This window comes from Etheostoma spectabile, chromosome 18, assembly GCF_008692095.1.
Source record: "Etheostoma spectabile isolate EspeVRDwgs_2016 chromosome 18, UIUC_Espe_1.0, whole genome shotgun sequence".
Classification (NCBI taxonomy): Eukaryota; Metazoa; Chordata; class Actinopteri; order Perciformes; family Percidae; genus Etheostoma; species Etheostoma spectabile.
The window spans coordinates 19,310,375-19,325,703 of record NC_045750.1 but is presented as its reverse complement, the minus strand read 5'-3'; positions in this window follow the sequence as shown (position 1 = coordinate 19,325,703).

Sequence of the window (15,329 nt, the reverse complement as noted above, 5' to 3'; positions counted from 1 at the left end):
AAATCTTCTTTATTGCTCGTTTAAGTGTTAGAAGTCATGATTGGAGCAATTGTCAACAGAGTGACAGAGCAAATTGACTCTTACATTGTTGGCCTTCACATTGACAGAACAACTGATCATTCTACCTCTAAGTGTTTCTAAATCTTCCGTTTTTCCTGAGTGGTCCTATCATTTACATAAAGCTGTGCAGGTTGATAAAGCCAGGACCATCCGTGACAGATTTATATATGCGGGAAGTCAGAGGACACGGTGTCATATACGAGAGAGAAGCATCTGTGGATGAGAGATGCTTAATGATTTTCTCTGCAGGAATAAACATTTTTTATTAAAGTGGAGGTCTCAAATCTTTCTGGCAGCGGGAAGCTCAACATAAACCCCCTACAAGCTTACAGCTCTCCTTTTGTCTGTTTAGGGTAACAGCTAAATTGGCTGCAGATTCACTCCTAGTTAAGTGATGGCCTAGGGCCATTTTACTGATAATCCTCAACTTCCATCGACCTGGGTTCTGTCCATCATCGAGTATCCAATCTATGAGAGCCGTCAAACTGAGCTGGACACACTGGTAATTTGTCTTCAAAATTGGAGACTTTCTTCATCCTGAAAGCTCCCGAGTTCACCATATCCACCCAGAAAGGAAAGGTAATAACATGTGCTGGTCAGAGGGGAGACAGGCAAGCGGTTATAGCCACTCCCTCTTTCCCTTAGCTCAAACCTGCGACCTCACTTACCTACTGTACAAGCCAAGCATAGCTCACCAATGACATTTCAGAGCTATATCTGTTTGAGCATCTGAAAATCCCTCATATGTAATTGTAAAACATCCAGCAACAAGCCTGTATCAATACTACTGTGTTTTGTCTTCAGGGTTAGGTTGATATGATAAAATGTCATTATGCTGTGGTGAGCAATGGATTCCCCTTAACTTGATTAATTGCATGTAACTTGTTAATTAATATGGCTTTACTAATAAACTTTTCTCTTTGGCTGCTTTCCCAAACAAGGTTGGCCACAATCAGTCAGAGGAATGAATTACCACACAGGCTGGCAGTCATTCATTAGTCACTAATCAAAGGGAGTAATACTGCAGTGGAGGCCCGTCATTATGAGAATATAAATCTCCAATATTAACACGGCGGAGCAAAAAGGCTTATTGCCTAACTGAAAGGTCAGCTTGGAGTCAAAGTCACGTCCACTAACCCCTGATTGAACAATTACATCTGAACATTAGTAATATAAAAAATATATGGGAGGATCACATGCAGGCTACAACTCTGACATCTTAAGGCCCCGCCAACTACAGCCGACAACGGCCACCTGTGGGGTCGCCTCTCGTCAGCCCTCAGCGCCTTAGTCTGGGCCAAAAATTAGCACTGGAACACGACACGCTACGGCCAACAGCCAAGTACCACGTACGTTTTGAAAAATGAGTGCAAGGAAATACCTCCTGGTAAGATTGCTTATTTGCTAGAAGGCTGTTTGTTTAGCGGTGCAGAGGGCACAGAGAGAGTTTATAATGGTCTTTGTATTAAATATCATGGTATAGGTTATTAGTTTAATGTTTGTTTATTTTGTAATGTGCAGGTATGTAGAGATCTTTCAAAAGACATGTTATTCTTGGAATGAATATGCCTAAACCATTAGTTATGTATACCTCGTTGTACGTTTGCCATCTTATAGACATACTGTGCAAATTTATTCAAGTAGTTTGAACCTGTGTGTTTTTAGAAAGAAAATTCAAATGTAATTTTTTAACAGTTTTGACAGCTCTATGTATTTTGGATTGATCGGATGAGATGAAAAATGAAAGGAGCCTTGGGTGTGCCTGTCACAGTCCTTTGATTTCCTCCCTCTTCTTCCCAAGCTGAAAGGCCAATCAAATGAATTGGCAACAGCACCAAAACAGGCCAAAAAAGGCCGACAATGCGGGACACTGCACAGACTAGGACCGACTGCCGACCGTGGCTTGGTGTGTCAGGGCCTTTAGATTCTGCTTTGCCAAGAGTACAAGTGCCTTTAACATGTAGACTTTATTAATACAATTTAAGTTCAAACTTAATAGCTACTTGTCATTCATGGGGGACGATGCTCTGTAAGGGCTCAAAGAAGTGAGACTACTGTCTTGCTAAAGGAAAACAGGATGGAAATTTTTAGGATAGTTCATTCCAACTCTGTTCCTACTTTTGCGCATTTGTCCATGATGCCCTCAGTTATGACTACACTGATCTCAGATCAGACAAAATCACTAAAAAGTTTCCAGTTGACAGTTGCTTGAAGTGGGTCTAAACTGTGATGGATGTTTGCAATGAACAGTTTAAAAGAGAATCATACACGTTTTAATAAACCTTAGACTTCCTTTAAAAAAGAATAACTCAAGAGAAACTGTGGAACTGAAACTGAGTGTTAGTCAGTCAAATCACAAAACGAAATAACGAGAAAAACATATTTTTTCGTTTGTTGTTTCAAACCAAAAACAAAGAAATGGTAAAAAAAGAGCCATCCATCCATCCATCTTCATCCGCTTATCCGGTATCGGGTCGCGGGGGCAGCAGCTCCAGTAGGGGACCCCAAACTTCCCTTTCCCGAGCCACATCAACCAGCTCCGACTGGAGGATCCCGAGGCGTTCCCAGGCCAGGTTGGAGATATAATCTCTCCACCTTGTCCTGGGTCTTCCCCGAGGCCTCCTCCCAGCTGGACGTGCCTGGAACACCTCCTTAGGGAGGTGCCCAGGAGGCATCCTTACCAGATGCCCGAACCACCTCAACTGGCTCCTTTCAACGCGAAGGAGCAGTGGCTCTACTCCGAGCTCCTCTCGGATGACTGAGCTTCTCACCCTATCTCTAAGGGAGACACCAGCCACCCTCCTGAGGAAACCCATTTCGGCCGCTTGTACCCTCGATCTCGTTCTTTCGGTCATGACCCAGCCTTCATGACCATAGGTGAGGGTAGGAACAAAAATTGCCTGGTAGATCGAAAGCTTTGCCTTCTGGCTCAGCTCTCTTTTCGTCACAACGGTGCGATAAACGGAATGTAATACCGCACCGGCTGCTCCGATTCTCCAACCAATCTCACGCTCCATGGTCCCCTCACTCGGGAACAAGACCCCAAGGTACTTAAACTCCTTCACTTGAGGTAAGGACTCACTCCCTACCCGGAGAAAGCACTCCATCGGTTTCCTGCTGAGAACCATGGCCTCAGATTTAGAGGTGCTGATCCTCATCCCAGCCGCTTCACACTCGGCTGCGAACCGATCCAGTGAGTGCTGAAGGTCAGACCGATGACGCCATCAGGACCACATCATCTGCAAAAAGCAGCGATGAGATCCTGAGCCCACCAAACTGCAACCCCTCCCCGCCCCGACTACACCTCGATATCCTGTCCATATATATTACAAACAGGATTGGTGACAAAGCGCAACCCTGGCGGAGGCCAACCCTCACCTAGATCGAGTCCGACTTACTGCCGAGAACCTGGACACAGCTCTTGCTTTGGTCATGCAGAGATTGGATGGCCCTGAGAAGGGACCCCCTCACCCCATACTCCCGCAGCACCTCCCACAATTTCTCCCGGGGGACCTGGTCATACGCCTTCTCCAGATCCAAAAAACACAAATAGACTGGTTGGGCATACTCCCAGGCCCCCGCCAAGATCCTTGCGAGAGTTAAGATCTGATCCGCTGTTCCACTGCCAGGACGAAATCTGCATTGTTCCTCTTCAATCCGAGGTTTGACTATCCGCCGAAACCCCTTTCCCAGCACCTTGGAGTAGACTTTACCAGGGAGGCTGAGAAGTGTGATACCCCTGTAATTGGCACACACCCTCTGGTCCCCCTTTTTGAAGAGGGGAACCACCACCCCGGTCTGCCACTCCTTAGGCACCGTCCCAGACTTCCACGCAATGTTGAAGAGGCGTGTCAACCAAGACATCCCCTCCACATCCAGAGATTTCAGCATTTCTGGACGGATCTCATCAATCCCTGGGGCTTTGCTGCTGTTGAGTTGTTTGACTACCTCAGCGACCTCCACCAGGGAAATTGACGACAATCCCCCATTATCCTCCACCTCTGCCTCTACCACAGAGGGCGTGTCAGCTGGATTTAGGAGTTCCTCAAAGTGCTCCTTCCACCGCTCTATTACCTCCCCAGTTGACAACAGCGTTGGTCAACAACGTCCCATCTTTACTGTATACAGCTTGGATGATTCCCGCTTCCCCCTCCTGAGGTGGCGAAGGGTTTTCCAGAAGCACTTAGTGCCGATCGAAGTCCTTCTCCATGTCTTCTCCGAACTTCTCCCACACCCGCTGCTTTGCCTCTGTCACGGCAGAGGTTCAGCCTTCGGGCCCGTCGGTGCCCTGCTACTGCCACCGGAGTCCTCCGGGATAACATATCCCGGAAAGACTCCTTCTTCATTTGGGACGGCTTCCCTGATCACCGGTTTCCACCAGGGTGTTCGTGGGTTACCGCCCCTGAGGCACCTAAGACCTTAAGACCACAGCTTAGCAATGGAAACTTTGAAAAATTGTCCACTCCGGTTCAATGCCCCCAGCCTCCACAAGGTGCCCGAAAAGCTCCGCCGGAGGTGCGAGTTGAAAATCCGTCGGACAGGGCCTCCTCCAGACTTCCCATTTTTCCCGCACTACCCGTTTGGGCTTTACCAGGTCTGTCCCGAGTCTTCCCCCCCCCCCTGACCAACTTACCACCAGATGGTGATCAGTTTTACAGCTCTGCCCCTCTCTTCACCCGAGTGTCCAAAACTACGGCCTCTGATCAGATGAATGATTGTAAATCGATCATTGACTTTGGGCCCAGGGTGCTTGTACACGTACACTTATGACCCCTATGTTCGAACATGGTGTTTGTGATGGACAATCCATACTAGCACGAAGTACAACAACAGACAACCCTCTGGTTTAGATCAGGGGGTCCGTTCCTCCCAATCACGCCTCTCCAAGTATCTCCATCAGTGCCCAGTGTGCATTGAAGTCCCCCGCAGACTTGGAGTCCCCTTTTGGAGCCCCATACAGGACTCCATCAAGGTCCCAAAAAGGGCCCGAATACTCCGAAACTCTTGTTTGGTGCATACGCACAAACAACAGCCCTGAATTTTTCCCCCCAAAATCACCCCAGGCTTAGGGGAGGCCCCCTCTTGTCCCGGGGGTAAACTCCAACGCACGGCGCTCAGTCAAGGGCTTGTGATATCCCCCACACCCGCCCGCCCCACCCCAGGGCCCAACTCTGGAGTAGGACAGAGTCCAAACCCCCTATCCGGGAGTACGGTTCCAGGACCGGGGAAAACTGTGCGTAGAGGTAAGCCCCACAATCGAACTGGTAGCGCTCCACCTCCCGCACAAGTTCCGGCTCCTTCCCTACAGCAGGGGTCTCAAACTCAAACTTACTTGGGGCCGCTGGAAGTTAGGTCGGGGGGGGCTGGGCCGCATCAAGTTTTCCCAAAAAAAAAACCCTATTTCCTCCAAAAAGGGCCGGAACTGCCGGTGCTTTAAGCCCCTAGATCTGATATGGTTGGTGCATTTCACAACAACAGACATCACCTGTCAAACCTCAGCATTTTCCACAAAGGGGACTTAGCTAGCTTGGGCAACCGTTTCGCCGCTGTCACGAGACTACACGGGAGCCCATAAGTGACAAGCGCAATGACAAAAGTTTCAGAACGCGCGGGCCGCACTAACACTTAAATTTGATGTCAAATAGGGGCCACAAATATCATCCGCGGGCCGCAATTGGCCCCCGGGCCGCGATTTGAGACCCAAAGCCCTACAGAGAGGTGACATTTCCCCGTCCCCAGAGCCAGCCTCTGCCGCCCGGGTCTGGTCCGTTCGAAGCCCCTGAAACCCTTTGCTGCCACCCATTGACAGCGCCCCCGACCCCTTGGATCCTCCACAGGTGGTGGGCCCATGGCTGGAGGAGAAGTGCCACGTTACTTCTTCGGGCTGTGCCGACAGGGCTCCGTGGCAAACCCGGCCACCAGGCGCTCGCTCACAGCCCACCGTCTGGGCCTGGCTCCAGACGGGGCCCCCAGGCTTCCACCAGGCGGGGTCCCTATATCCCTTCCTTGTTCTCCCTATTTGGTTTCTGAATTTAAAAAACAAAAAATGACTGAACCAAATTCAAATAACGGTCCGTTTTTTCCTATTTTCATTTCTCCGTTTGAAGATCTACATTAGACACCTACTGGTCTGTTCTTGTAATCGTTTTAAACTTCCCTTGATGGTCTATTACAGTGGAAACCACATTAAATATAAATTTAATTATATAATTTAGCGCTAACAGTAACAATTCTGCACACACAAGTTCTTAGATTATCCCATATTACCAACTGTATTGAACCACACAATGCGCTCATTAAACGTGGATGGTGATGTGTACGTGGATAGGCTCGATATTAAATCACTGTAATAAACTATTGTTGCTAACATATTTCTTTTGGTCCAGGTTCATATAAGCCTATTTATTGATTGATTTTTTTTCTTCTAAGGTTACTCTGGTGTAACGTTAGGGCTGCATATCATGCCCATTCTAAAAGCTTGGCTTTTATTTATATAGGCTATATTTACTGTTACTTCTGGGTCCCTTAGGCCCACCTTTCTTTCTTTTAATGTAGATCTTCAAACGGAGAAATGAAAACAGGAATTTCAGAAAACCAACAATTTGGTTTAGTTGTTTTTCGTTTTTTAAATTTAGAAACCAAAACGGGGGACAGCTCTTTTTTTTACCGTTTCATTGTTTTTGGTTTTAATTGACAAATGAAAAAAGGCAGTTTTCTTGTTGCTTATTGCGTTTTGGGGTTCAAACAAAAAAAAAAAAACCTATCAAAACGTACACCCACCTATTTCCTTCCATTTTTTTTTTTACCATAACAACGATTATTGCATTTGTCAATGCCTTCCCAAACCATTTTGATCACTGTTACAAACTGTTTCTTGCCCTGCTATGATTAATGTTTGGGGTAAAACTCCTTGGTTAGGTGAAGGAACATTCGTCATCATGGTAAAAAGGACTGCTAGGAAAAGCTGAACCATCGTGAGAAAAACAGGAAACAGCCAGCGGTCTCCCATGTCAAAGTCATGCATTGTTGACTCGTCCAACCTGGTCTTCTCTGTACATGTTTTGTGGCTCTCTAAAAACTTCATGCTACTTTAATTTTTGCTTCTGACAGGTGTAAGTCACAATTTACATGATTGTTAGAAGACCTTATTCAGATGATCAGAGCATTCAACCACATCCCACTTTCTATCTGCAAAAAACTGTTTTTCCCCAAAGATGTCCACACACACACACACATCAGGTTAGGGTCAGGACTATACCTGCTTTTGCTTTGTGTGGTGGTTGCTGGTATCATACAATGCAGGTCATCATTGTGACAATGTGTTTCTTTTTTTCCCCCAGGTTTGTTTATTAATTACAAAACAGCAATACAAAAGCATTCGAGAAATATACGTATGAAAGCAAGTTTCCTTTTGTGCTTAAATATACAAAATAAACAACAAATGTGTCATTGCCATTGTGTTTCTTATTGACTCAGACACAGGTTGTCAATCATGTTTTTCATTTAGGTTTAATTTGCAATCTAAGTTTAGGATTTTCTTCCTCACTTTCTTTTCTTCGTATTTTATTGTTAGATCAACTTGTGTTTTGGAATAATTGTATCGGTACTTTTTCTTCTCAGCTTATAATCTATTACCTATAACCCTTATTTTCATCATATAATTATGTCATTATTTCCAACCTTAATTCTGAGAATCACTTTAGAGAATGTCCTCTAACAAATAGACTTGGAGCTAACCAAATGTATTTCAGACTTTTAATAAAAAGCTATAAAGCACACCAGTTATCCTTCTTGAAATCTCTGTCTTCACTTTATTGCCAGGATGTTATCATAAACCACCACTAAAACCCCAATGCTTTTATGTAAAAATGTGGATATTAAATACAATGTGATATTCACTGATCACAGTTTCTGTTTAATGCAGAGCCTGAAGAGCTCTTTGTCTTTCAATTGGCATTTAATTTCTTTTTAACACCTCTCTATGCACAATTGTTCTTTTTTTATGCATTGTGCGATGCATGCATTTGAATGTATTTATATTCATGTAGAGGGCTCTGATGGGATATGTATCACATGATTGGGGTTGTGTCTGGCTGCGCATCTATTTTCTCTTTGCCATATACAGGTGATTACCTTGAGGGAGGGTTGTGATGTCACTTCCTGGCTCTGTGGCCACCCCACTGAAACACTCACCACCAATAATAATAATCTATATTATTAAAAAATAATGGCAAAGCAAATACTGCACTCCAAAATAAAACACTCCAAAATCATTTGTTGGAAGGGAACAATGACAAAAGGCTCTGGCGTATCATATTTTTTATTGATACTTGAAGTAATAATTCTTCAAATGTTAATTAAATAATGCAACTATTATGTTTCAGATATAGCCACTCATTGTGCTTCCATTCTTAGTCCCTGTTTATGAAATTATGTCATTAGGTACAATGCCCAATTATGGATTTGTCCATAAATTGAAAGTAACATAAGATCAAAGTCCTAAAATATCACAAACAGTCTGAAAAAGGTGAAAATGTTAATTTTAGGGGTCCCTTAATCAGAACAACAATTGTTAAAATTGCTGATCTTCTGTCTAACCTCCTCAGACCATTATTTGGGTTCTTTTCTTTTCGGCATGATCACAGTTATTATGGACACAAAACAGCAGAATGAGAACTTTGCTCCATTTAATTTGGTTGAATGAGTGATCATCAGATTGCAGGCACCTATGACTCGTTCAGGGTAAATCATCTGCTTGGAATCCAGTTATTTCTTACAACTACTAAAAAAGGGTTTTGTCCCGGCCATTTTTAGATATCTGTGTGGAATAAGCTAGGAATTCTGTTTTCTTTAAGTGCTTTTTTGTTTTGTTCCTCTTCAACCAAAGAAATGCTCATGTGGATATCAAAATATCTTTTAATTTTAAAATTTCCTGCAAGAAAAAGACTCACAGCAGAGGTTGATCCATATGACTGAACATTCACACCCACATGACAAAACAAAAGTAGGGTGCGCAGTGACTGCTGAAAAATTTCTTTTTTCTTGGTAACCAAATGTCAACTTCTTAGCAAAAGTTAACTTTATTGTATTTATTTCTCATGTGAAGGGCTCATTGCATGAGTAGAAACAAATCTTGTGGGATTTGCCAAAAAAATGTAAAATGTCTTCATTTTACATGAGCAACGCGTTACGATTCCCATCATCAGGGTCGTTGTCTGCATGCACATGATATGATATGTGTATATATGTATACACAGCACACACACAATATCCAAAGACCACCTGTTGCTGAATATAAGGACTAACAAGGAGCTCTTCCACTCCTTCGTGTGTCACTCCCCGATGTGAGTGGAGTGCAGATTTTAGTCGTGCACGCGTGCTTCACTTTGCGACGAGTGAAGATGTGAATTCCAAATGCACAAAAACACTTTACACAAGTAGTGCAAGTAGCAACAAGTACATACAAGATGCTAATGAGATACTTCTGTAATGTCAATACAGTAAAAATGGACCTACTTAATCAAGTTGGTTCACTGCTGGCTACAAGTTAGCATCAAACACCACAAAGGTTGTCAGTTGAATGGTGTTCTGAGCTAACGTTAGCAATCAATCAATCATAGATAGCTCCAACGTTTCTGAAATGATTTCCATCTTCTGTTATTGTTTGTAATGAGAAACGTTTATTATTTCCTGGATTTCGCAAATTTCAGTTGTAAACCGTTTAAGTCTGAGCATGCACAACTCCCATCTGCACTCAACTCACATCGGGGAGCTTGTTGGCTTAGCCTTTGTGTCGTTGCTTTGACCATGTAACTTTTTGTTTTTCTGGGTCAAACATTTTTTTTAAACGTTTTTGTCACTTTTTTTCACCCAAAGTTTTTGAGCTTTTCCCGATGTTTTTGTCACTTTTTTCCACGTTTTTTGTCACTTTTCTTGATTTTTTAAAATTTGACCTGAGCACAACAGCAGGGTTGATCTTATTGTAGAGTTCAAACAACGTTACCCAGTAACACAATGTTGCTAAATCCAGCAGGAGAAAAATCTTTTGGATTACATCACTGTTAACTGTTTAAAATGGGAAATAGTTGATTGTTTCTTTAAGTTCTTTTCAATACATTTCTCCAATATTATGCATGCAGATGAGTTAGAGGGAGAGAGAGAGAGAGTGAGAGAGAAAGCAGAATAATGGGTGTATGTTGATGGAAGCAACATAATGTTACAGTATCACCTACTGGGCCACCAGGACGCCCTGACTAAATGACTCTCCGGTCACATTAACCTTGTCTTTTTGTTGTTAAATCACTTCTTCTATGAAGCATATTCACAAACATCCATGCGATTCATCAACACAAATGACCTCCCGCCATTTCATTAAGTCCCCCCTGACGTTGGAAATTTTCCAACATAACACTTTCTTCTATTTGGCATGTGACTGTAAGAGGATTACTATTTCCTGAGCTGAAGATGGCCTCCCTACGTTCTGCACAGAACAGTTGGAGATGATAGATATGGCAGAGAGAGATAAGGGGGGACTGTGGTTTCTAGTGGATGAAACGATCATTAAAACATTAGCATTTGTCAATGTTTGGGAAGTGGAGAGAGCCTGGACAGCTGGACTCTAAAGTTAGGACTCTGCTGCTAGCTTTACTTTTCTCCCACAAGATGTGAATGCAGTGGCAGGCAGGTGGTGTATAATAACGTAGATTTTCCTGCTCACTTTTGTTATAATAAAAACCTTTGTCTGTTTGTTGTGCAGTGTTATTAGTATGCACTGATGCAGCAGGAAATACTCATCCGAAATCGTGGAAGCAGAAATGTCTCAGCCGCTGTATTGAGTTGGTGAAGCTGTTTCAGGCTCAGTACAGGGACCGGACTTCGTAGGAGATGTGATTACATTGTTATTCAGCCTGGGACAGGAATCTTCAAAGGAATTGTTCAAAGCTCGGGGGTTATCACAAAGTAGCCCGTGAGACTAAACAGCCATGGGTCAGTGGAGTTTGGTCTTTAGTTGACTGTTTCATCTCTAGTTTTTGCTGGCCAAAAAACAGCTTCATGTTAGAACTGTTGGTGCTGCTTATTCTATATTTCAGCAGAAATAACAAGCATTGATTGCCTTGGGATTTCTGCTGAATCCGTAGTTTGTGAAATCAGGATGCGATGCAGCGGTTGTGGATGGCTAGAAGAAATGGAAATGAAGGAAGAAAAAGGTCTTTTGAATAGCAAGCGGAGTTTTAAAGCCCTTCCAGATGGTTCTCTCCACAAGACTAAAGTCACTGGCGGCCCGCGGGCCAAATCTTCATTGTTGATGATGATCGCGGTTATAATCTTTTGCAACAGCGATTATTTCATTGCAAATGAGTCATTCAGGTTTAGCGTTACTGAAAGTCAGCAAAATAATTGCGTACTTATCAGTCCCTTCATCATTAAAGCTTGGGGGTTTTCCACATCAACTTTTTGCTCTTTGACAGTGACATTTTTACTTGACAACAGGCCTTTCTTCCTGCAAGCCTTTTGAACAATCAGGACACTGCACACAACAATGACGTTTCCATAATCAAAGACTTTTACCATCAGTCCTCAGTGAACTGCCTCCTAGTCTGGGATCATTTTATGGTTATGTAGCCGAGTTATCATTATGGCTTTTGCATGTTTTTCAGGAGTTTGTTCACACTGATTTTTGTAAAAATATGACATTAATTTAGTAAGGAAGTGAAAATATCAAACAAGAATAGGCGTATTAAGTAGACATACATTGTATTTCATTCAGTTAAATTCTGGCCCTTGGAAAAATGTAGTTGATGATCCCTTTTCTAGACAGTATTTGTAACTGTTTGTCATATCTTGCAAAATGAATAAACATTTGCACATAAGCAAGCATATTTGTCCGCTCCCATGTTGATGAGAACATTATAAAAATAATAAACATTTAGAACAGATAAAAAAAAAATGTGCAATCAATTTGCGTTAAGTGCATCATTCATCGTTCATATAAGCAAACTGGCCACACTACCATGACACAGAGCTGGATGTAAGTGTCCATTTGAATGTAGTAGACTTTGTAGTTACAATTTAGATTTCAACACTAAATTTATTAGAAATGAGTCAGATTTAATGTTCACCATCTTAATTACTCTAATTAGGCAAGAAGATAGTTTTAAATTGGACTTAAAACAAATTCTGGCACAAACAAATATATATTTTTCCATATACAGGCTTAGATAGTTCCACTTCAGAGTGAATCAGCTTATTAAATAAAGCACTTACTAATTAAGACCTCCATTTGGAAACATAAAGTTAGCCAATGTAATAGGTCCTTCCTTAGGATAGGGAAAAGATGTCAACACTTTCTGAGAGGGATGTCCCCCCCGCAAAAATGGAATGATAATTTAAGTACCATGAGAAGGTACTGTTACACATATTATTGTTTTTCCCTTAACCCTTTTCTAGTCTTTTGGCTGAATTTAATAGTTGACAGTGCACCGCCAGGAAATGTGGAGAGAAATGGGATGGAAAACACAAGAGTCCAAACTGTTGTGTTGCCTTCAGGTGCAACACAAAGCATCTGACCTATTATTATTATTACCTTGGTTGTAATAGCAAACATGTTAGCTAAGGGTTGCATTTTTAACATTTGGCAGTTGTGTTTCTCTCTGTATTTGATATAGTTACACTGGTTTGGTTTCCACATACTACACTACAATAACTCAAATTCTAAGGTGAGAACATAAAATGTCTAACATTTCTCAGTACACTATTTGCAATGATTAGAGTTGTTTCAAACCATAGTGCTACATTTTAGGGTGTTTGTTTTCTTCACTGGCAGTATTGGTTGACTGCCCACTGTCCCATTGAGCAGTGATTCCAAAATTGGGGGTTGGGACCCACAGGGGGGTCGCGAGCCAGAGAGGGGGGGTCGCAAGTTGATTTCCAGAAATAAAACAAAAATTTAAAAACGATTAGAATAGCATATGTTAGCCATGATTTTAACACAAGGTAAAACTAGTGGCTAAATAAAACCAAGCAAATAAATAAAAAGGGAACAGCTCTTTTGATTTTCACGCCTATAGTGTGTGCTTATATATATAATGTTATATAATGTTTACATACGTTTATAGTGGGGGGGTCGCTAGTCACTTGCACCGTTACTTTGGGGGTCGTCGGCTGAAAGTTTTGGGAACCCCTGCCATAGAGTAAAATGATATGTGGACAGATTGGTAGTGATCGTGGTGTTTTAGATGTGGCTTTTTTTACTGATGGAAGGAGCTAGTGAACACAATAAGAAGGAAAAGAAGGTACTTGAAATCCTCATGAAACCTACAACACGGTGGTGGCACAGTCAGTGTTAAAGAGATAAAGGAAGAAAATCAAACATAATGCTGAACAAACCCAGCATTCAGGGCCGCAGCCAACTCTGAGCCACATTGGTAGCAAATATTCTTTTGTCCAGCTGCTGTTTACAAGGTCTGAGCACATGGAACACTTATTTGAGCTAAGTGTATCATCATTCCACTTCAGTGAACACTACTCTGCTCAAAGCGCCGGTCAATGTCTCTGATTTCAGTCAAACTTTATCCATAGCCGAGCACTTCTGTATTGACAATCTCCCTTACTTCTCTTGCACTACACTCTGCCAAGGTTGCATTGTAGGCTGTGTGCTGTCAAATGACAAATAGCTGGGCGGCTCTCAGCTTCACCTCTCCTAGGGTGCACCAGCACTTCACTTTGAACAAACAGGGACTCTGTGTCAAATATCAAGAATATTGGCAAAGAAAACAAGGTGTATGCACACGCTGCTATCACACAAGACACACTTCCCTGCTTCTTTGAGTAACGATTACCAAAAAAAAAGTTTAAGTGCTGCAGCTACTTCTAATGACAAAGCAGCAGAGTGAAGCACAGGCAGGCTCACTTGGGTATTGAAAAAAAGTAAAGCATTGAATACACCATTGCACAACAAAACTGAGCAAACAAACAGGTGGCTCAGTGGTAGAGGGCCAATCGGAAGGTTGGTGGTTCAATCACTGGCCTTGCAGTCCCATGTCGAAGCGTCCTTGGGAAAGTCATTGAACCTCGGGTTGCTGCGCATCGGAGTGTAAATGTGTGTGAGTGTATCTGATGAGCAGGTGGCAGTTTGTACAGCAGTCTCGCCAAACAGTGTATGAATGTGTGTGAATGGTGAATGGTTCTTGTATTATGTAAAAGCGCTTTGAGTAGTTGTTGAGGCTAGGAAAGCGCTAAATAAGAACAGCCCATTTACATTTACAAATATCAGATATTCATTGCTGCTCTGAGGACATCTGACTCAACAAGACTCATGTCAATTACTGCTGGCAGGCATGAGGATCAGCAGAACGGAAACGATAGTCATCATAATTGCTAGTGGTTTGAGCTCTAATGTTTTTTAAGTAGGTTGTTTTTTAATCATTAAACCACAAACATATCTGGAAGAGCATTTTAGAATCTCACATACATAATGTCATCATTGTTACTGGTGATGTGTAGTAATCAACCTGCCTCCTTACAGTGGTTAATAGTCTAAATTCAGAGGGTAAAAATTGGAAAAAATGCAGTCGGCAGAGTGAACTTCAAATTTGTTGTCACCAGTGTGTGGAGAGATTTCAGGATAGGGGTGGATTATCTCTGTATCACACGGAAGGCATCATAGTGTGGGGAGTAGTGGAGCTAATGCATCAGGGCCCTAACATAAGGAGGGCCCTCTTGAAGAAATTGTTTGTGCTTAGTCCAGTCATGCAATAGGATCAGACAAAAATAGTATGTTACCAAACATGGTAATTGTGTTGATATAAAAGTGAATTTACTTCTTTATGTCCTCTGGATGTGGCCGTGTTGCATTCTGGTTCCATCTTGGTGCTGGAGATGATCTGCAGCCATTCTGTGCCTATCTCTAATGCCTGTAGAAACATACAGTACTTGTGCCAACTATACATATAAGCTAGAAGCTACTTCACTTAAGGAAGGAAGCAAAATATGTCCATTCATAAAGCATTAAACAAGTAAAAATACAAAGCATCACATCAATCACGGTCACGGACAACAAGCTTGAGTAGCACAAATGGACCCACAGGTTCCACCAGTTCCACAAGAATGTAGAATCTTAACCTAACAATTGCACAAAATGTGGATTTGGATAAGTACATCAGATAACATTCAACCAAAAAATTGCTGAATTGTGGTAATTAACTTTAAAAGAACATTAATATTTCTAATCTTTTTGCTGTCCTGTATTCTCTGTACTCTCTCTGCTCACA